The sequence below is a fragment of the Eublepharis macularius genome, chromosome 16, assembly GCF_028583425.1.
Source record: "Eublepharis macularius isolate TG4126 chromosome 16, MPM_Emac_v1.0, whole genome shotgun sequence".
NCBI classification, from domain to species: domain Eukaryota; kingdom Metazoa; phylum Chordata; class Lepidosauria; order Squamata; family Eublepharidae; genus Eublepharis; species Eublepharis macularius.
This window is the reverse complement of record NC_072805.1, coordinates 41025260-41047634: the sequence shown is the minus strand read 5'-3', so window position 1 is coordinate 41047634 and position 22375 is coordinate 41025260.

Here is a 22375-nt window from a genome sequence, read left to right as displayed (position 1 = left end):
AGTCTTGAGGGGAGACGGGAAAGACTCTTTAACTAAATATAAGAGAGAAAGCAATAAGAAATGCCTTGTAGCTTATTACCAACAGACCAACAACATGCAAAAGTGACAGTAATTATCATTGTTCTCGCTTCCCCCTCAGGCTTTGGCAAACACAATGCCGTTACCTGAAAGGAACAACAAAAGCAATTTGGGATTCCCACTTATCCTAATATAAATATCCCTAGTTCACTTGGACAAGGCGGAGATCAAATCTAATCTTGCCACACTCGCTTCTTGTAAATTACAGATTATATTTTTTCTCAGGTGTGTCAAGTCGGGACAGTTTTCTACACAGCTGAGAGCGATTTTGCCCAACAGGAGAAAGATTGGTTGGCTTTTTGAAACTTGCCTTCCTGATGGTGTATGTGTTACCAGCAGCTGATCCGTGAAACAAATCTCAAAGCAGTAGTACCTGCCGTCACTTCCATTTAAAAAAACAAACCTATTGTAGTTTGATATTCAGTTGATTTTCTGACATTCAGTGAACATCATATAACATCTGGGGATAAAAAATGTATCCATATTTCAGTATTATGCATAGTTTGGGGTAGTGGTTAATGGCAGGAGATGGAGAACCAGGTTTGATTCCCCACTCCTCTGCTTGAAGCCAGCTGGGTGACCTTGGGTCAGTCATTTAAAAGTGGCAGGACTCTAATCTGGAGAGCCAGGTTTGATTTCCCACTCTTCCACTTGAAGCCAGCTGGGTGACCTTGGGTCAGTCAGTTTCTCGGCATTCTCCCAGCCCCACCCACCTCACAGAGTGATTGTCACTCTCTGAGTGAGCATTAAGTTGTCCTGAAGGGTGGTATATAAATCAAATGTTACTATTGTTGTTGTTGTTGTTATTTCAGCGTCAGTTTACATGAGAGAGCATACTGAAGCCTCCTGGTGACTGTAGCAACCACCATTTCTGAGATTTTCTGTAGCCATTTCCAGACTGCCCTCTTCTAACTCTCAATACTTTCTTTTTCCTGCCCACCTGCTCGCCCTGTCTGCTGCTCTGGGTTCAAGAAAAAATTAGGCACTTCTAAAGGGAAAATAGTAGAACAGATGAGCACGACCTCAGCCCTGGGTCATGCCAGGTTGTGAAAACAGTGTGATTAGGAGAGGATCAAGCCAAGGTTCTGACCAAAATGGGGACTCCGTATGCCTGGGAATTCGAGGTGCATGGCTAACCCAAAGTCCTATTTGCAGTCTTCCCTGTAGACTTTGCAACAAATGTATCAGCCCAGTAGTAGTGGCATAGAAGCCCTGTTCATAAGTTACACTTGTACATGCATGTACAATCCACGTATAGAGTACACTTCATTTTTCTTTATATGTGTATTGAGGACATATGTGAATTCACTGTAACACGGGGACAGAGCTGGGGAGAAGGTTAGAAGGAAAATTCGCATAGCTGGCTGTATCAGCTGTGGAGGTCACTAGTTGCTACAGTCACCAGGAGGCTTCTTGTCACATTGAGCCTTCTTCACAGCTTCCTGCATGAATTGGGGCCTAAGGATGACAGGTTGCAACCTGGGAAATCTCCACTATATGCTATTCCAGCCACCTGGCCAAACCAGTATCCCTGGAATCCCCTATCTTCCAGCAGCTTCACTGCCTCCCAGTAGAATTCTGTATCCAGTTCAAGGTGTTGGTTCTGACCTATAAAGCCCTAAACAGAATGGGACCAGCATACCTAAGGGACTGTCTCTCTCCGTATGTGCCCCAGAGAGTGCTTTGTTCAACTGGAAAACATCTACTGGTGGTCCCTGGCCCTAGGGAGGCTCGGCTGGCCTCTACCAGGGCCAGGGCCTTGTCAGTCCTGGCCCCAACCTGATGGAACTTTCTGTCTGAGGACACTCCAGCCCGCCAGGATCTTGTATCATTTAGGCGGGCCAGTAAGACGGAGATGTTCCACCAGGCATATGGTGGAGGCTAAGTTTATTCCATCATTGCCGAGCCACCGCTCTCCCTCTATGAGGGGTTATGGAGAGTCCACTGCTTGCTGCTCTGAAAAGGGATATAGTATTCTATCTCTCTGCCCTTTTTGTATGCTGACAGATAGGGATGCAGGACTGCCCTGTCTTGGAATGGTTTTATTGTTTGCTGTTTTGATGCTGTGATTATTGTTTTTATGTTGTATTTTAATCAATGTTGTACCTCACCCTGAGCCCACTTGTGGGGAGGGTGGGTTAAAAATATAACAAATAAATAAATAAATAAATACATACATACATACATACATACATACGTACATACATACATAATACTGATTGGGAGAAAGCAGAATTCAAGCAATAATAATAACAATAACATTCAACTTATGTAACACTCTTCAGGACAACTTAACGCCCACTCAGAGCGGTTTACAAAGTACATACAGCTAGGTTTTATCTCATGCTAAATCCAAACTCTGTCAAGCCCCTCCCTCCATTTAAAATGAATGATCGTTGTGAACTTTCCAAATCCATCTCAGCTTACATCTGAGCATGCCAGTAGATCACAGTCATTGTCTTCTCTACTTTCCATAACCAAGCCTCCAACGCAGCAAACATCAAAAGCAAAATCAGCCGCAAAAAAATCATCTCCTTAGCAAGAACGACATCTAATAAGCCAAGCGGCAGCCAAGAGTCTTTTTCCTCCAAGGGAGAAGGCGTTCGGTTTTTAATATACAAAAGCATGCCAATTTCCCGGAGGATGCATGGGAGAAAAGGAGGGAGCGGTACCACCCTGGCTTCAACAACAATAGCCAGAGGCCATTTTAGAGTTTGCAGCTACTCTTCCCAATTGGAGCCGAAAACGACTACAATCCAGAGATGAATGAAAAATAAAGTGCCAATTTGACCCGCAGCTTTTCCTCTATTGCAAAGATGCCAGTGCTGCCTGAATTGGATTCCGTTGTGAAATTTGAATTGAGTGAGACAACTAAATATTAATAGAGGACTGGTGGGGGGGTGCCACATTTTGGTACATGGGTGTGCATTTTCCTGCTTGCCTTTTTCCATAATGGAAGCCTAGTTGCATTGGAAAGAAGGCATCCTGGAGAAGTTGACTATCTTTCTATCTACATACAAACCTACCTACGTATCACATTGGTATCAAATCTTCCCTCCAAGGAGCTCATAGTGGTGTGTAGAGGCAGGCATGAACCGAAATACGAACCTAAGTTTGTCATGAACCAGGCTGGTTTGTGGTTTGCAAACCAGCGGTTCATGGGAGCTCATTTCTCATGAACCGTGACGAATTTTAGCCCAGTTTGTTTGGTTCATATTTTGATTCATCACTGCATACAGCCTGGTGCTAATCAATCAGTTTCCTAGGCAATGGGGGAGATGGGCTTTCTGCAGACCTTTTGCTGACCTAGAAGTGATGTTTTCATGAACAAACGAACCGGTTCGTGAGCCGGGGCAAGTTTGTGAAAGTTCGTGGTTTGTGAAACGTGACGAAGCACAAACTGCACGGTTTGGAATTTTCGTGCCCATCTCTAGTGGTGTGCATGCATCTCCATTCCTTCATTTTAGCCTGTGCAAGATAGGTCAAGGTGACAGAAAGAATGTCTGGCTCAAGGTCATCCAATGTTCTCTATGGCTGAGGGCCTAACTACACAACTTACACATGAAGCTATCTTATCCTAAATCAGACCCTTGGGCCATCAAGAACAGTATTGTCTACTTAGGCTGGCTGCTGCTCTCCAGGATCTCAGGCAGAGGTCTTTCACATCACCTACTGCCTGGTCCTTTTAATTGGAGACGCTGGGGACTGAACCTGGGCTCTTCCGCAAGCAAAGCAGAGGCTCTTCCACTGAGCCACAGCCAACTTCCACATCTGCCATGAGAACTTCCAATCAGATGTGTGTTGTCAGTTCTTGCAAGACATTCAGGAGAACTGGATCAAGAGCACAGCATACAGAGAGGGTGCTTACGCAATTTTCTTGATTGAATGGCGACAAGGGAGGATCATGTACTTAAGACGTTATCTGTCCCATTCTGGGTTCCACGTATATTTTAACCCCCCCCCCCATGAAAGGGAATTAAGATAGCAGCAAGGGAGCTGCATGGCACACCTGAAGACCAGGCTGAAAGTCATTGCACACCAACATCATCTCTCGACAGTTTGTATGGTAGACCTGGAAATGACCTGAAGACAACGTGATGCGCAGTTTGTCCCTGAATGGGGATTTCTAGCTAGACACTCTGTGCACTGCACTACCACTGGCTCTCAGCTTGCCAAGTCTCCAACAAGCTGGTCAATAACCTATTTTGCATCAAGGGCATATGAATTAAGTGGTTCTCTTGGTCTATGCTCTATTTAATAATACTGAGCCTTGTTTTTAAATTTACAAAGTTTTATGCTTATTTTTGTAAATTCTATTACTGTTTATTTCTCAAAATCCTTCCGATTTTGTTATAATCTGTTTAAACTGACATGTGCTGGTCATGTACTGCAAGAATAAATTGATTGGTTGGTTGGTTGGTTGCATCAAGGCCACATATCTTCTTGATTTGTCCACCTCCCATCGCTTGGTCATTATAGCATCCTCTTTGATATAGTAGGTGATCTCCAGGTCTTAGGAATCTTCTGGGTAAACAAAGTCATGCCACTTCATCTTTGGTCTGCCCTCTGCCTGCTTGTTAAGCCACTCCATGATGCTAGCTGTAAACAGAAGCAGGTCTTGTCCAACACCATTGTCCCAGTCAGCCAGGCATGTCTGTACAACATCCTTATGTCTGGGACCTTCACTGCTTCCATAAACCAGCCTGTTACACCTTCTCTGACTGGGGAGAATAAAGCTCAACCATTTGCTTCCTCAAGAATGGAGACTCTCCAGTTTCTAAATAGGAAAAAGTCCAGTAGCACCTTTAAGACAAACCAACTTTATTGTAGCATAAGCTCTCTTTGTCAGATGCTTACACTACAATAAAGTTAGAACATAAGAACATAAGAGAAGCCATGTTGGATCAGGTCAATGGCCCATCCAGTCCAACACTCTGTGTCACACAGTGGCCAAAAAAACAGGTGTCATCAGGAGGTCTGCCAGTGGGGAAGGGACGCTAGAAACCCTCCCACTGATTGCCCCCCCAACACCAAGAATACAGATCATCACTGCCCTAGACAGAGAGTTCCATCTATACCTTGAGGCTAATATCCACTGATGGACCTCTGCTCTATCAGTTGGTTAGTCTTAAAGGTGCTATTCGACTCTTTGCTATTTTGCTACTGCAGACTAACACGGCTAACTCGTCTGGCTCTATCTCCAGTTTCTGGCCATGTCTTGGCTTAGACCTTCAAAGGAGTCGTGGAAGAACAATGCTGGTTCTGCCTCAATACTACCAATGGCCTCTGGTGACCTCTGAGGGAGATCTCTGACCTCAGGGGAGAAAGTGACCTTAGGTGGGGCTGTGACATGATTGGGTCATCTGGCTGTGACATAGTACACTGAGCTTCTCCTGCCCAGATAGGCTTCCAGTGTTAGCGTATTCCTTAGCGGTCAGAAGGGCCCATGGCAGCAGAAGTTAGAACTTATCTTTTAGACATATGACAATGAATAAAACCTTCTTCAAAGCACCTTGTTCTTACCAATCTGCTTCTACAAGGCAAAGCAGAGAAACAGGTTTTTTTTTCCTATTGAAAAATTAAATACTTGAACTGAGGTTGCACTTTTATTTAAGAGGGGTTGCTTCCAAAAGAATGTTGGGAAAGCCTCATTTCTTGACAGCCAAATAACCTTGGAATAATTACAGGGGTATCTTAGCCTGTAGTTAAAATTCCCTGTCAAAAGGAAGGCCATATAAACTCACCCTCATTTCTACAAATGAAAAACAAAATTATATATTATTAAAATGATATATTAGATTTAAAAACAAAAATACTGCTTATATGAATTATGTGCCCTCCGTCCACTGGGTATGCTGCTCTGATTGACTTCTATTGATTTGATAGGTAGGGCATCTCCAACTTTGTTAATATAAGGACTTGCAGCCTGCAATCCTAAAACCACTTTTGTGGAAGTAAGCTTCATTGACGAGCGTGGGACTCAATGCCATGTAGACCTGGCTAGGTTTGTTCTCTGCATTTCCTATATGGCATATATTTTTAAAAATGGTAAAGCTGGGATCTGACAGCGACTGTAATTGGTGGATTTCCCCCCCCCTACTGTACAAATCAATCCTCCATTTTGAAAATCATTTTTTCCTTGAACTAGTAGCTTTGTTCACCAGTTACAGTGAACATACATCCAGTCCATGTACAGTGTACACTTGAATTTGTCTTTCCAAGTGTGTTGACTAACTCTCAATGTGTGATTGAAACCACACTTTTATCCACATACTGGCCCCACGGTTTCATTTGTAAAATGAACACACGTTGGCTGTTTCTTACAAATAGATGTACATGCGGAATATATGTGCATTCACTGTAATGTGTGAACAAGACTACAGTCTCTCGTGTTTTAGAAAGTAGCTTGTATGTGATAAGATTAACTTGCAGTGCAGTCCTGAGCAGAATAACCTTTTTGTAAGCCATATTCCAATACAAAACATATTCCAATACTTTTATTTAAGGGGTGTTGCTTCCAAAAGAATGTTAAAGTCCTTAACCAGACTGATGAAAAATCTACAATGTGAGCCAAATCTTCTCTTACACTAATCAGTACAAAGATTCCCTCCCATCTTAATTGCTATATCTCATTTTTTAAAAACATATTGCTTGGAGGTGCTGTTGCTTTCCAGTGTTTAGTTATTTTGGTTGCAATCAACTGAGAATAAACCTTCTGACTTTACAATTATCAGTTCTGTCTATAAAACCTAACAGAACAACCTTGAGATCCTTTAAAATTCTATATCCAGTTATTTTATAGAGAATGTCGAGGATGCCCTGCCAATATTCTTAGCGCAAGACTAAAAATTATGATTCTGGATAAAGTCAGTGATAGACTCAGAATCCTGTATAACTAGGGGTGTGCAAAACTAAACAAACAAGCCAGAAATATACCCGGAAATCAATGTTCCATTTCGTTAAAGCAGCTTCTGGAATGGTGAACCAAATGTGGGGAATCAAATTACAACAACACCCTCCCACCAAAAAGTTTATGTGCTTTGTTTCGGTTCTTAATTTGCAGTGGTGGCAGCATCTCGTTTTCCTTAAAGGCATTCACCAATTGGATCCCAAGGGGAGAGAGCCCTTATGTTATTAATTAACTCTGTTGGAGGGAAGGAGAAGTGTGCACAATGCACATGAGCGTATCTTTCCCCCCCATTGCTACCTGGGCAATGGCATTGCCTCTGGGCCAATTGGGTCCTCACAAGGGGAGATCCTTCCCCACCTATCAGCTTTGGAAATGTTTAGGATGAGGACAGTGCAGACTTCAATCATAGGCTGCAATTCTAAAGACAGTTCCTTAGAGTAAGCACTATCGAATAACATGGGACTTACATCTGAGTAGACCGGTTTAGGATTGCTTTCTCCTCATCCAGCATTTGCCACAACGTTATTTAAAAACAGCTGCCTCAAAGAGTCTGGATGGAAGCCCTCATTGCAAAGAATGGAACTGAATCTTCCCACCTAGCCATGTGGCTAATTGGGTGGTCTTGGGTGACATCATTCCATAATGCATATATATTCTTGGGGATGTTTTTAAATTCTTGGGGGTTTTCTGTGAACTGCCCCAAGTCCCCTTGTGGAAGAAAGAATGGAATAGAATTTTTTAAATAAATGTGATAGAGAGAGATCAAGATGGGTAGCCATGTTAGTTGGTCTGAAGCGGTAGAAAAGAGCAAGAGTCCAGTAGCAGCTATAAGACTAACAAAATAGCACCTCTAATACTGCTGAACTGCAACTGAAGCTCAAGCGTCAAGACTATGCGTCCACCTGGACTGAATCAAGTTCTGGACTTCCTGTCTCATTACCAATCAAGACCTAGGCTTCCTGCCTTATCACCAATGCCGATTACTCCACACCTACTACCTCTTGCATACCCCACCCAATCCAATCATGCCTGCTATCGTCATTCACCACCTGTTGTCATTTACCTGCTATTGTCATTTGGCATCTGAAATCATTCCACTCTCCAGGATATAAGGACAGATGGACTCACATTCTAGCTGTATCTGAAGAAGTGAGCCATGACTCAGACAGAGAGAGGGGTTAGCTATACCACGCCACCTTCCCTCCCAATGCCTTTCATTAGGAACAGCCAAATTGGCACCCAACAGAAAGCAGGGTGATCAGAACAATAAAGTGGGGGGAGGACAATGTATGATGTCCTGAGCACCTTGGAGGAAGGACAAGAGAAAGCTGGCCACAGACTCAGAAGTTGCGACCAAGGCTTCATGGAAAATGTGAGCTTGAGGAAGGATCTGAAGGGTTTTTTCGTCTGTGAAATGGCAGAGGGCATGCACTTTCATTTGCATATCTTTTGGGGGGGGGAACCCTCTGAGTTTTGCATCTAAAAAACACTGTCATGTGTGAAGGGGATTCCTCTCTCTCTTTTCCTCCAAGCCCCGCAAAATCCATAGGGAAGGGTCACAGGCCTGATCGCATTGGGGTACTTAATTCCAGAGTACATTATCCCTGATTGGCAGGCAAAGTGACTTCATTGAACGTTTCTCTGGCCTCCTAATGCAGATGAGGTCTAAAAACCTCTCCCTGTCAGCCTGTGATCCTTAAGTACATGAGATTCTGGAGCCGTCCCGCCGGGCTTGCGTTTTAGCACGAGGTGCAGCCTAAAGATTTATGCCGCTCCACTTGACCGTCCCTGGTCATCCATCACGATTAGCTACAATAAAATCTTTCTCCTTGTTTTTAAAAGCCTTCTGAGTTAGATTCCATTATGGAGTTAACATATCACAGATGGTCGAGCCATCATTTGAGACGAAAGGAAAGGAAAAAAGAACACACTTGGCAGCCCAGGGACAGGCAGATCTGGTTCACACATGCAGGAGACAAAAGTTAGGAGATAGAGTAGACTGCACTACCTCAGAGACCGGGCGTGGAGAACTCCAGCTCTGAATTTCCATATGCCTGAGAAGATCCCTGCAAAAAGAAAAATACTGCTGCAGAGAAGAAGTCCTATCCCTCTTTTCCCTTCTTGTGGTGGTTTTCTGCTCATAGTGAGTTTTTCGCTTATGACAGCCTTCCAAAAAGCAACCCTCCACTGAAAATCTGAAATGGAGCAGTCCATTCTTCTGCCGAGCATTCTACCACCGTATTCCAATCCCAACTTCATTCTTTTTCTTGGGAAAACACCTTAACATCCAGGTGCCAAGATTGTAGATTTGCCCCCTTCATGTCTTCACTGGTAGACAGTAGCCCAAGTAGACAGGGAGAGGGGATACATGAAGCTGCCTTGCACCGAATCAGAGAGTCAGTCCATCAAGAGCAGTGTTGTCTACTCAGATTGGCCGTAACTTTCTAGGGTCTCAGAGCCAAGCTACAAGTGACGCCTTACACCGGTTGGACACTTGTCAGCTTCCCTCAAGTTTTGATGGGAAATGTAGGCATCCTGGTTTTACAGCTTGGCTCTCCATTGCAGCTGCAAGACCAGGATGCCTACATTTCCCATCAAAACTTGAGGGAAGCTGACAAGTGTCCAACCTGTGTCAGGCGTCACTTGTAGCTTGGCTCTCAGGCAGAAGTCTTTCACATCACCTATTGATGAGTCCTTTTAACTGGAGATTCCGGGGGCTGAACCGGGAACCTTCTGCGTGCACTGAGCCACAGCCACGCCCTGTGGGAACAGGCCCCGTCCACTGCCTCTGCATGATTATCCCGTCATCTTCGAAGTATAACCTCCTAGAGAAACTGGCTTTTCCTACACCCCCTCCTCATGATCAGCGACACTGTTTTCAGAGCATTGCCAGTCACCAAGAGGTGGTGGGCACGTAGCCACTTAATCCACACAGGTACTCTCTTCAGACAATCAGGAAATTGTGCAGAGGTCAGGTCACCATGCTGGCCCCTGTTCCTCATCAGCTGGGAACATGACTATCACTCCCATTCTGCTGTCACTTCATCGGCTACCTATCAATTGTGTGTGTTATGTGCCCTCAAGTCACCTCCAACCAATGGTGACCCTATGAATGAAAGACCTCCACAACGTCCTACCATTAACAGACATGCTCAGATCTTGCAAACTGGAGGACGTGTCTTCTTTTATTGAGTCCAGTCATCTCATTTTAGTCCTTCCTCCCTTCCTACTGCCTTCCACTTTTCCTAGCATTATTGACTTACCTTTCTGTTACCGAGACCAATTCAAGGCACTGGCTATCATCTACAAAGCTCTTTATGGCCTTAGTCTACCGTATCTATGGGGCCACCTCTCTGTTTATGTTCCTCCAGGGCAGCTTCGCTTATCTGAGCAGGGCCTTCTGCAGGTACCACCTTGCACTTGGGCAAAATCAACAGCTGTCTGTACATGTGCATTCTCTGTGGTGGCCCCCACTTTATGGAACGGCCTATCTGAAGAGGTCAGGAGAGCCCCCGCTCACCTGGCTTTCCACAGATGATACAAAACTGAATTATTCAAGAGGGAGGGCTTTTTACTCAGATAGCAGGGCTGTACTGTAAGGAAGTGGTCTCAAAGATATACATCAGGAAAGGGATACATAGAGAGAACATAGATTTTACTACTATTGTTTTAAGTATGGTAGGCCATAGACTCCACTACTATTGCCATAAGTATGATCCTGCTGAGTACTTCTTATGTACTTTAATATGTCAGTCTTAGAATTTCTCGTGCTCTGTTTCAGCATTTCTTCAGCTCTGTATTGGATTTCTGCTGCTTTTAAAATCTGCAAATTTGCCTGTAGATACCCATTATATGTTTTATTGAAATGTCTTTGATAATAACAGTACTGACTCACACTGTGTAATCCAGCTTGAGTCTTGGTGAGAAAGGCATATTTTGCATAATGCAGATTAGACAGACAGACAGACAGACAGACAGACAGACAGACAGACAGACAGACAGACAGACAGACAGACAGACAGACAGACAGACAGACAGACAGACAGACAGACAGACAGACAGACAGACAGACAGATAGATAGATAGATAGATAGATAGATAGATAGATAGATAGATAGATAGATAGATAGATAGATAGATAGATAGATAGATAGATATTCCAAGTATAGGGACAGTCTTATTTGGCCACCCTGTGTACTGAAAACCCACAGCTCACAACAATATTTTAAAGAGAGGAGGAACGGTGACTTTCTCTCAGAGAAAGGCGTCCACTTTTGAAAAGGTTCTCCTGAATATCTTACACATGGCTTTGTTCGGCACCGACGGGCTAATAGTAGAAGAAAACAATCGTCTTTGATGTCCGCCAAAGCAAGGCCTACCACGCAGGTGCCATGTTCTACAAGCCCGCTCTATCTTGTCATTCAGGAGAGCTCTCTGAACAAATTGCCTGTCATATTTGAAGATAAAACCTGACAGTGGCAGGGCTGACAAGAAGTCCTCAACCCTGACATACAACACGGAAACTTGAATTTTGCTCCACTCGCTCTGGATGGATTTGTCTTCAGAGATTCGCAGAGGAGTCGAGTGCTGGCAGGGAGAGAGGGAGAGAGGGGGAAGAAAACCGAGGGTTTCAAAACACTGCTACCAAGTGTCAGCCTTTATTAAAACGGTCGCTTTAAAAAGAGAGCTCTAAGCTTCAGCCCAGCCTTCCTTGTTTATTTTCCAGTGAAAGATTTTTACATAGGACTTTGGATGTCTCTGTAAAAAAATAACAACACAAGGGCCCTCTAAGTAATGAAAACACTGAAGCATATGAGGGGAAATATATTTTCATTACTCTTTAATACAGAAATGTATTTTTCTTTATAGGCTGCTCCATTTTTTTAAAAAAAGAAAGCCCTTGAGGTATTCCATAGAGTTTGGCAGTAAATAAGCACTAAACAGCAATTACCTAGCAGTTCCAGTAATTATAGATATCATGGTTGCCTTAAAAAGCTATTGGATTGTGCCTTGAAATTACCATAAAGATTCTGCCTTAGATAAATAGATAAGGTTACCTCTATTTGCAGCATTCCTTCTAATTACCACAAAGAAGAGCGGGGGGATACTAACTTTAATGATATTTAGATAGTGGACATGACCGGCAAGTGAGATATGTTGGAGAGTGCATGCGATGATTGATTTTGAAATGAAATCTTTGCCTTTCTGGAGAGAAGAGGAGGGGGTACTTTCACTCGACATGTTTATATGTCAAGGCAGTTCCAGAGCAGAAGGTACTACAACTTGATATCCAAGCAATGGTTAATATAATCTTCATCAGAAACGCAAGGATGCTGCCAAAGAGTTATTTATATAGAAAATTCATATGCTGCCTCTCCACAGATTGGCTCAAAATGGCTCATGACAAAACCAAACAAGCCGTTTAACCCAACCAGGGCACACAAATAGCACATAACAAACATTGTTCAGCCTGAAATGATCTTCATTAAACAGGCCTCAAGCTAGAAGCCTCAAGATTTTTTTTAAAAAAAGATGGAACCCCTTAAGTTAAAAGCCTGGGTACAAAAAAAGTATTTGGGCTGGGCACCTAAAGGAAAGTAACTTGTCAAGTGTGACTCAAGAGGAACGGCATTCCAAAGGCAAGGCGCCACCACTAAAAAAAGCCCTGCACCTGGTTGCCCTCTGTCTCGCCTCTGCAGGCAGAGGCATGGATAGCACCACTTGGGAATGCATCTTAACTGGAGGGCTGGACAGTATGGGAGGAGGCAGTCGTTGGCCTCCTACGTTATGATAAAGAGAGTCTCCAAGAGGCCCTGATCTTAAAGTAAACATTATTTCTCTTGGAACAAAACCATCAGCTTCCCAGGTTGCAAGCAGAGAGGAAACGGCCAGGTTGTTGCAGCTTGGGACTGCTTTGCCCAGCTAAAGAACTAAATTTTCTCAATTTACACCTGAGCCGTGTACCATCTTGAGTCAAGGTGCGTCATTAAAGTGACCTAACTGAATCGCAAGCCAGGGAGTTCATTGCAGTTCATCTCATCTTTGCACCTGCCCAGTTAACAGGCTAGGCTGCACTGCCTGCTTTTTTGCACCCATGCAGCCAATAGCATCTATGTTTGGTGTAGTGGTTAAAAACGGCAGGGCTCTAATCTGGAGAACTAGGTTTGATTCCCCACTCCTCTGCTTGAAGCCAGCTGGGTGATCTTGGGTCAGCCAAAGCTCTCTCAGAGCTCTCTCAGCCCCACCCACCTCACATGATTGTCTTGAGGATAATAATAACTCACTTTGTAAATCACTCTGAGTGGGTGTTTAGTTGTCCTGAAGGGTGGTATATAAATATTTGCAAGATTACTTGGGTTTCTGGACAGACACTGAAGACACCCAGAAACGCTAGTAGTAAGTCTCAAATTAAAAAATCTCAAACTGCATTTCCCTCCTATTACACTATGTGGCTTTTAGAACTGGAGGTGACAGCAGATGGGAGCCGTTGAGAAAAAGCTCTGTAATGTGCACATGTGCACATTGGGCATGGTTAATAAGTCCCATATTGTTCTATAAGCTCAGTCCAAAACACTCCTGGGTAACTTTGCAAACAGGCACTTGGTTGGGGGAAGGGGGCATCATTCATGCCCGTTCTGATCCTAGCAACAGCAGAAATAGAATAAAGCTACAGGATGGCAAAAGAATGTGCAGAGAAGGAGCTATACTCACCTTGACAGTTCCCATCGCAACATTGCAGCTTGCTGTACATTTCTGAGTTCTCAAGCACATTTTGGCATATTTTACTTTCAAAATAAAAGCAAATACTCAGTGATGTGGAAGTTAACTGAAGAGAAAAATACATTTTGGGGATTGAGTAGAACGGAGGGTTTCGATTGGTAAAACAATATAGCCATCACCTCCTGGCACAACATAACTCTCCTCCATTCAGGTCTATCTGGAGAGCTTGATATATCTTCGTAAACACGAAACACTCACATTCCGAACGAACTATTGCCAGAGGGGACGGAGAAAAGAAAATTTAGTGTCTGGAATTCAGTTCAGCTACAGAATGAAACTGGCAGCAGGAACTGCTGAAGAGGAGAGCATGTGAGAAATCATGGCTGTCAAGATGATTAGGTTACCAACACTGGGCTGGGAAATTCTCAGCTACCTGTTTGTCCCTACCTGAAAAACACCAGGCTAACAAAATACTCTATACCCAACAATAGCCCTGCAGAGATTAGCATATCAAGCACCAATCCATATGCAAAAGAACCTCCTCAGGATACAGTGAAGCCTCCCTCCATTAGCATTCCACACCCTGGGAAACTCTTACAGGATGACTCAGCCCAACCCCACCTTCCTGAGTATATATAAATGACCTGCCAACATCTTTTCCACACTGTGACACTGAGAGATCATTGTCTTTTGGTGCTACACCTCTGAAGATGCCAGTCACAGCTGCTGGCGAAACGTCAGGAGCTACAATGCCAAGACCACGGCTATACAGCCCGGAAAATCCACAACGACCATTGTTTTCCAGCTGTGAAAGCCTTCGACAATACATCTCAGCTACCTGTTTGTCCCAGCAATTGTACTTCCTTTACGGGATGAAAGTTCTCTTGAAAAAATCTACAGGATTCCTAAATGGCAGTGGGTGGAAGGGGGCAGGAGGGGGAAGGGAGGAAAATGGGACAGCTCTTTAAAATAACCGAGTCAAACTACAACCTATTCCCCAGTTTAGATGATTATTTTTAAAGTCATGGCTAACAACAAGAGTCTTGTTTTATCTTTATCAAATTCAAGCTTGAAAGATTTAATGTTCTTGAGTGACTGGTTTATCTGGCAGCCCCAAGTGAAGTTCTAGAGGTTAAAGCAATAAAAAAAGAAACAAAAATAAGCTAATTCTCCCCCCCCCCCTCTTTTTTGTAGTTAGGTCAGTCCTGGCAATAGTTCCATAAGCAGGCCATACTTTCTTAGGGCTTGAAACCCTCGTAAAACTATAAGATGCCTTTAAAAGCTATGAGTTTCCTACATAGGATTTCATTTCCTCTTCTTATTAGAGGTCATTAAATTTGCTAGACGTTAGTAAGATCCTTGTAAACAGAAAATATGAAAGCTTTACAAACTCAAGTGCTCTGAATTTGGTCTACTAATTATGATGCAATGCTGAAAAGGATAATAATGGAGCCCTAATTTACGAGGTGCTGTAAGCTCCAGGCGGAGACAGAGAGGTTGTGTTTTGCAATCATTTGAACACGTTACAAGACCTTTGGAAAAACAACATGTAGCCAGCAAGCACAGAAATTGCACTGAGCAGCAAGTCCCAAAATGCGTGCCACAAAAGGAGGTGAGAGTGTCATGGACCGTCAAGCCACCATGTTGGAAACATCCACTATTCTATGCCCATCGTGGTATGGGAACTCCCATACCACACTGACTCCCTTCAATCTGCAATTCTATGTGCAGTGACATCATCTCAAGTGAAGGAGGAAGGATGTTTTAAAAATTTCGGGAACTGGCATGCATCCTATCACCCTACTCAGAAAAATCTGGAGTTTTTCTCTACTCTAAGGAACCTTCAGCCAACTCAGAGCCAAGCTACAAGTGACACCTTACACCAGTTGGACACTTGTCAGCTTCCCTCAAGTTTTGATGGGAAATGTAGGCGTCCTGGTTTTACAGCTTGGCTCTCTATTACAGCTGCAGGACCAGGACGCCTACATTTCCCATCAAAACTTGAGGGGAGCTGACAAGTGTCCAACCTGCGTCAGGCGTCACTTGTAGCTTGGCTCTCAAGTGACCCTTCAGCAGGAGAAACAGCCATTTAACTTGGAGGAAAGGGGCCTTAGGGTGGAGAAAGTCTTCAGCTGGGATACACACCAACGTTATGATAAAAATTTCAGTTTCTGACGAGGTTTCTCCCCACTTTGGATGCAACTGCAGTTCCCCCTGCCCCAACCACACTTCTGAAACTTGATAGAACTGTTGTCATTAAACTGATGCCTGGTTTAGCACCAACTGCCTACATTCATTCATTCATTCATTCATTTTATCATATTTATATCCCACCTTCCCCGCAAGCAAGCTCAGGGAGGATCACAAGAATAAAAAACGCATACCGATTAAAACACGCTAAAACACAGAAACATATAGTACATATAAAATCAGCAATATAGGACGTCTGCTATCTGGACCTAAAAGGCTGCAAAAACGCTATTGGTTGCAAGCCAAAATATAAACATCTACGGTGGTGGACATAGGGCGTGGCAGTCAGGAGGGGGACAGTCACCAACACCTCAACCAAAGGCCCAGTGGAACTTCTCCATCTTGCAGGCCCTGTGGATCTTCAGCGAGAGCTCATTCCACTAGGCCGGAGCCAGAGCTGAAACGGCTCTGGCTCTGTTCGAGGCTAGGTGAATGTCTCTCAGGCCAGGCACCACCAGTAGCTGCTTATCCGCAGAGCATAAAGCCCTCTGGGGGACATAATAGGTGAGGCGGTCCCACAGATATGCCGGTCCCAGTCCATTAAGAACTTTAAGTACCAAATCATTTATTGATTGCCAAGCCCCCGGTTGGGATGGGGGATTCTGTATTCCAAGTTCCAGCTGCCCTCCACTGCTCCAAGTGGTGGTAGGGAAAAAAATTAAAAACCTCAGCAGCCTCCGAAGCACGATGATGTCACTTACGGGGAAAACCTGGAAACGACAGCAGTATCTCTAGGAATCACCAGAAACTCTACGGCCCTAGAGCTACAGTCCTCACTTCTGGGTTTTCTCCGGAAGTGACATCATCACACTCACAATGCTGCTGCTCCAATATGTCCTTGTTTCTGACCCTCCTGCCAGAAGCCTGGCTTGGTCTGGCAACCCTACTTACTTTATAGATATCCACCTTTCTCATGGATAAAGGTAAAGGTAGTCCCCTGTGAAAGCACCGAGTCATTACTGACCCATGGGGGGACATCGCATCATGACGTTTTCTTGGCAGGCTTTTTTAATGGGGTGGTTTGCCATTGCCTTCCCCAGTCATTTACACTTTACCCCCAGGAAACTGGGTACTCATTTTACTGACCTCGGAAGGATGTGGAAGGCTGAGTCAACCTTGAGTCATCTACTTGAACCTGGCTTCCGCCAGGATCGAACTCAGGTTGTGAGCAAAGCTTGGACTGCAGTACTGCAGCTTACCACTCTGTGCTACGGGGCTCTTTTTTTCTCATGGATACTCTACACAATTAAAACAAAGCAATAAGAACACAAAATGGCTAACATAGCATTAAAAATTAAATGGAAAACAACAGCAATGAAAACAGATACAACAAAGAAGCTCAAAGAAGCATTATAGGGCAAGAAAAAGACATACAAATGCACCATCTGTAACTGATGGGCTTGGAGGGACCCCAGAAGTATCATCTGTTGGTCCCAGATTACACCAACATCCCCATTTTACACTTCGTGTGTGTTTGGGGGGGGTAAGTATTGAGAGAGGGGTTGCTACAGCCTATTAACACTATGACAACTCTCACATATGTTCCTTACAAGTATGCAGAGTCAGGGAGATGAAATAGAAAGCCCAATCTGATCCAAGCCACACAGTCGCGCCTGACCCTCGGCTACTCCGTAGATCGTCCCCCTCCAGGCCTTTCTGTCCTATAGCGCGTCGAGGGAGATCCACAGAGTCTCGCAGTGAAGTTTTTACAGGGTAGTTCACCATTGCTTTCCCCAACCCAACACACTTAGCCGTACGACAGCCACAAATGGTAAGTCATACGTTGCCACCCCCTTGGCACTTTGAGCCGGTGTGGGATAAGGGGGGAAATAGAAAGCAAGCCCTTTTTAAAAGAAACGTGGAATATTTGACACAGTCTTGTTCAGGTTGTTCGCAAAGTTAAAGGCTTACGGAGGACGGAGGGGGGAGCTGCAGAGTGAAAATAAAGATTTTTAAAAAATTGAATTCCAGTATAGCAATTTGAAAAAAAAAAAACTTTTAACAAAAAGTTGGAGGACTTTTCTGTTTTCTCATCCATCAAGCCCAAAAAAAGGGACCAACATTTGAGACATACCATATCAGGGCTTCTGTACCTTGATGAAAACATTGCACAGACATTAAAGCTGCCAAGTGAAATCAAGTTTCCCAGTGCATACTGGGTAGTTAATGGAGCCCAAGTCATCAGGCACACTTAGTTCCCAAGTTGTGTGATCACACACAGAAGGAAATCAATGGTCCAATATATTACGCCAATCACTACAGTCATTTAAGCACTAGCTTAGTGGAAGCTTCAAATGTATTTAAGCTTATTGGAGGGTTTTTTATTTGTTTTGCTCATGAGAAAATATTCCATTGATCAAAGAAACATGTATGAAAAACACCACGGTATTGTGGTTTGATTTTTAACAAAAACTGGGGTTTCGTTGTAAGCGAAGCCTGATTGTTCACATTTTCATCTCAGAGGCATTACTCAATTTAGTGAAATAAGAGATAATGGAAAACCTGTCTATCAGATTATTTTTTAAAAAAAAATAGGACTGTAATCAAAACAACTAATCAGATCAATACCGTCGACAGCGAGGCAAGTGTCTGACGAGCCGCCAAAAAGAAAAAAGAAAAAAGCTGTGGCAAGGCCAAATGCCAAGCTGGCAAGCTGTACAAAATTACTGAGGGAAGCAAGAATAGCTTCAGAGGGAAAGTTAAGAAGGCCTTAGGAAAGAGAGCTGGGGCAAGAAGGAGGAAGCTGGTCACAGCTAAGGAATAAGCTGTGATCTGAGAGGTCACCATTTCCAATCTCATCTCAGCCTCAGTAGTTTTAGGGAGGTAACCAGGGCTTTTTTTCAGCAGGAACGCGGTGGAACAGAGTTCCGGAACCTCTAGAAAATGGTCACATGGCTGGTGGCCCCGCCCCCTGATCTCCAGACAGAGGGGAGTTGAGATTGCTCTCCACGCTGCTCAGCGGTGTGGAGGGCAATCTCAACTCCCCTCTTTCTGGAGATCAGGGGGCGGGGCCACCAGCCATGTGACCATTTTCTCCAAGGGCAACCCACTGAGTTCCACCACCTCTTTTCCCAGAAAAAAAGCCCTGGAGGTAACTATGTTGGTTTGCAGTAGAACAGCAGGATATGAGTCCAGCGGCACCTTAGAGACCAATGAGATTTTCAGAGTATAAGCTTCCAAGAGTCAGAGCTCCATTCTTCAGATACCTGCTGTTCAAACTCAGTAAGCAACTTGAGGCAAACTATTCTCTGAGTCCAGTACCCCATTTCTACGGTAACACACTTGAGACATTAGGCTTCTGACCGCCTTGAAGCAAGAACTACTCAGCATCAACCTTCTACTGTCAGGAGTTTTTTGGGTATAAATCTGCCGTGCAGTATTTATTTATTTAAAACTTTTTAATGCCACCTTCCCACCCAAATAGGGTTCCCAAGGCGATCAACATAAAAACATTTGAACATCAAAACAGCAATTAAAATAAATAAAATAATTTAATAAAAACATACGGACTCATAAACGCACAACACCAAAACCAGTGAAGGCCCGTGGATCGCACTATCCATTTTATCTTTATTTACTTGGTCTAAAAATCATTACTACTATATTTGATGTGACCTCACTTCCATGGAAAACCCAGAAATGACATCATAATGATCTAGGAATCTCCAGAAACTCAATGGTTTTACATCCTGTGCAGTGGCGGTGCCCCCTGTCCCCTATCTTCTGCTGGTTCCAAGCTATAGGCTGGCAACTCTAGTGTGGGGACAATAACAGTTATTGAGGGTATGCCAAATGAAAAAAAGACTTCACCTGTTGGTGGAGACAACGATCGAGGGAGACAGATGAATCTTCCTGGGGAGGGAGTGCCACCAAAGTTTTGACGCCATAACTGAGAAGGCACATTCTTGGGTTGCCACCTATCTATCTCAGATGGCAGAGGCACCCAAAGTACGGCTTCTGAAGATGAATGCAGTGGCGGGAGAGGTTCATATGGAAGAAGACATTCCCTAACATATGCTGGCCCCAAGTCGTATAGGGCATATCCCTGTGTTACATGTGCGAGTAACATTTCATGCATCCAATGATGTGGGTTCTGACTAAAAAAAAATACTTGTAACAATCTATTAGTTTTTAAATTGTTATAAAGTCTTTGTTATGTTGGCAGTAATGATCCAGCCTAGAGTGTTTTACACCTTTAGTTTCTTCCTCTCCATTTGAATGGGAAGTGGGTGTCAAACACGCAACATCCAATTCTGTCTTGTCTGTGTGCATGAATTTTTGTGCCCATGTCTCAATGTTCAACAGATGCACCCCCCTGTAAACAAAGAAACGGAATAGCGGGCTGGCATGTTAAACCAATGGGTTTTATTCAAAGGATCTCAGCTGTGGGATAAGTTGGCTTCATGAACGTCGAAGAGAATGAGTAAAATGCATGACCCCAAAGAAGAAGCTTTTCTGTTACAAACTTTTAAAAATGGCCTTTTAAGTTCCCATCGTCCAACAAGCGCGATGATAAAAGGATTTCATTTTCTGCCAACAATTTCCTTCTGTTAATGCAAAATCAACTTTAGATCTGATTTTGTTGTTGTTGTAAAAAGGAGAGAGAAAGGCCCTTGCCTTAAGCACTTGCATCTGTATCGGTTCCATGTTTCATTGAGAGCTTTTTGTAAAATTGATGAATATTGTCTAAAGGCTCGTGCAGACAGGCAAACAGATCAGTATCTTCCGTAATCCATTTAGCCTGACACACACGTGCAGGAGACCAATTTCACTGCAATTCTTTCAGCGATGATGAAAAGTAAATGCAGTTGAAGTCGTGAACTTGGTTTTGCAAGGAACCGCGGCAATCTAATGAAAGTAACTCAATGGATGCATCTTTCCTCTACCTGACCCCAGTCCTTATGCATCAGGAGGAAATCGAGCCAACGCATTAACTCTGGGCATAGGACATTCATTGGCCGTGTTAAGAATATTTCTGTAAAGCAGCCATGATGGCAAAACAGAACACACTGCCAGACCACCTCCCAAATTACTCACAGATGCTATGGCAAGAGGAAACAGCACTGAAGAGTAAGATAGCCTTGTTAAAGAGACGGCTTTCTACATTCTTGACGTCTACACCCTCGTGCAAAAGATTCTAGCATGAAATTGCTGGATTAGAAGGCACCAAGCACTTTGATACCATCTCTCAAGGACAAATGGGATGAGGCAGGCACCTACTCTTGGCTGTAAAACGGAGCTACCGGAAAGAACTTATGGGGCAGCTTGAAGGTAATACATGTAGGCTCTGGTTTAACGTTGCACAGTAACGATTTTAATAATGGATTCTTTTTGTATTTATGGTTAACCTCCTTGGGTCCCGGTTGTGTTGGGAGAAAGAGGGGGGTATATAAATACTCTACAGATAAATAAATAAAAACAGTGGAGTTGGTTGCTTGGATCCTCCTTGGGTGCTCTGCTCACCAAATTCTCCATTCCTCTTTGATAGAGTGATTCCCCCTTTGTTTCCTCCTCTAGCTCCATTTTTCTTCTCCACACTTACTTCGCTAGACCACATCATCTCTGGGCTGTTTGCCCTGGGTCCTAAGGTCTGCCCAGTTTTACCCATTCTTATGCAAACCTTCCTTCCATCCTACCCCTTATGCTCCCCACAAACTACAAAGGTGTAACATACTATTCCTGCTAATGAAGGTGTTTCAGCCAGCAACTCAGCATTGAACCAGATCCTCCTCCCTCGACTCAACCAGCGACTGAGGCCACAGAGGCTGCTTCCACACATGTTGGATAAACCACTTTCAATACTCTTTAGTGAACATTTGAAACTGATTTTCCATGTGCGGAACAAAAAATCCACTTCAAAAGGATTGTGAAAGTGCATTGAAAGTGCATTATTCAACGTGTGTGGAAATGGCCAGAGAACAGGTTCCATCACCAACAGAAGTTGAGTCACAAAATAGCATTGTCAGCATACTTCCTTGGGGTATCTTGCTTATTGGATCAGATGTGGGAAAGGAGGGTGTTCCCATTTCTCACCGGGCCAGCAAAGCTTCACAGGCAATAGTTACAGATGGAATAGTGCCAGAGCTTGTCCCTTGGGGATCAAAAACAAGAGAGATAGGGAAGGAGACAGTCAAGGGATTGGATAGCAGTGGCTGGCACATCATGAATAGGTTTTACAGTGTGTTGAGCAAGAAGTGGTCAGATCCCAACTGAACAGTCTTTCTGGGAAACTGATGTCTCCACCCTTCCTACCATGCAAGTAGGAACCCTTATCCTGTCGACCCTTCCTACCACGCAAGTAGGAACCCTTATCCTGTCGACCGCTCCTACCCTTATCCTGTCGACCCTTCCTACCACGCAAGTAGGAACCCTTATCCTGTCGACCGCTCCTACCCTTATCCTGTCGACCCTTCCTAC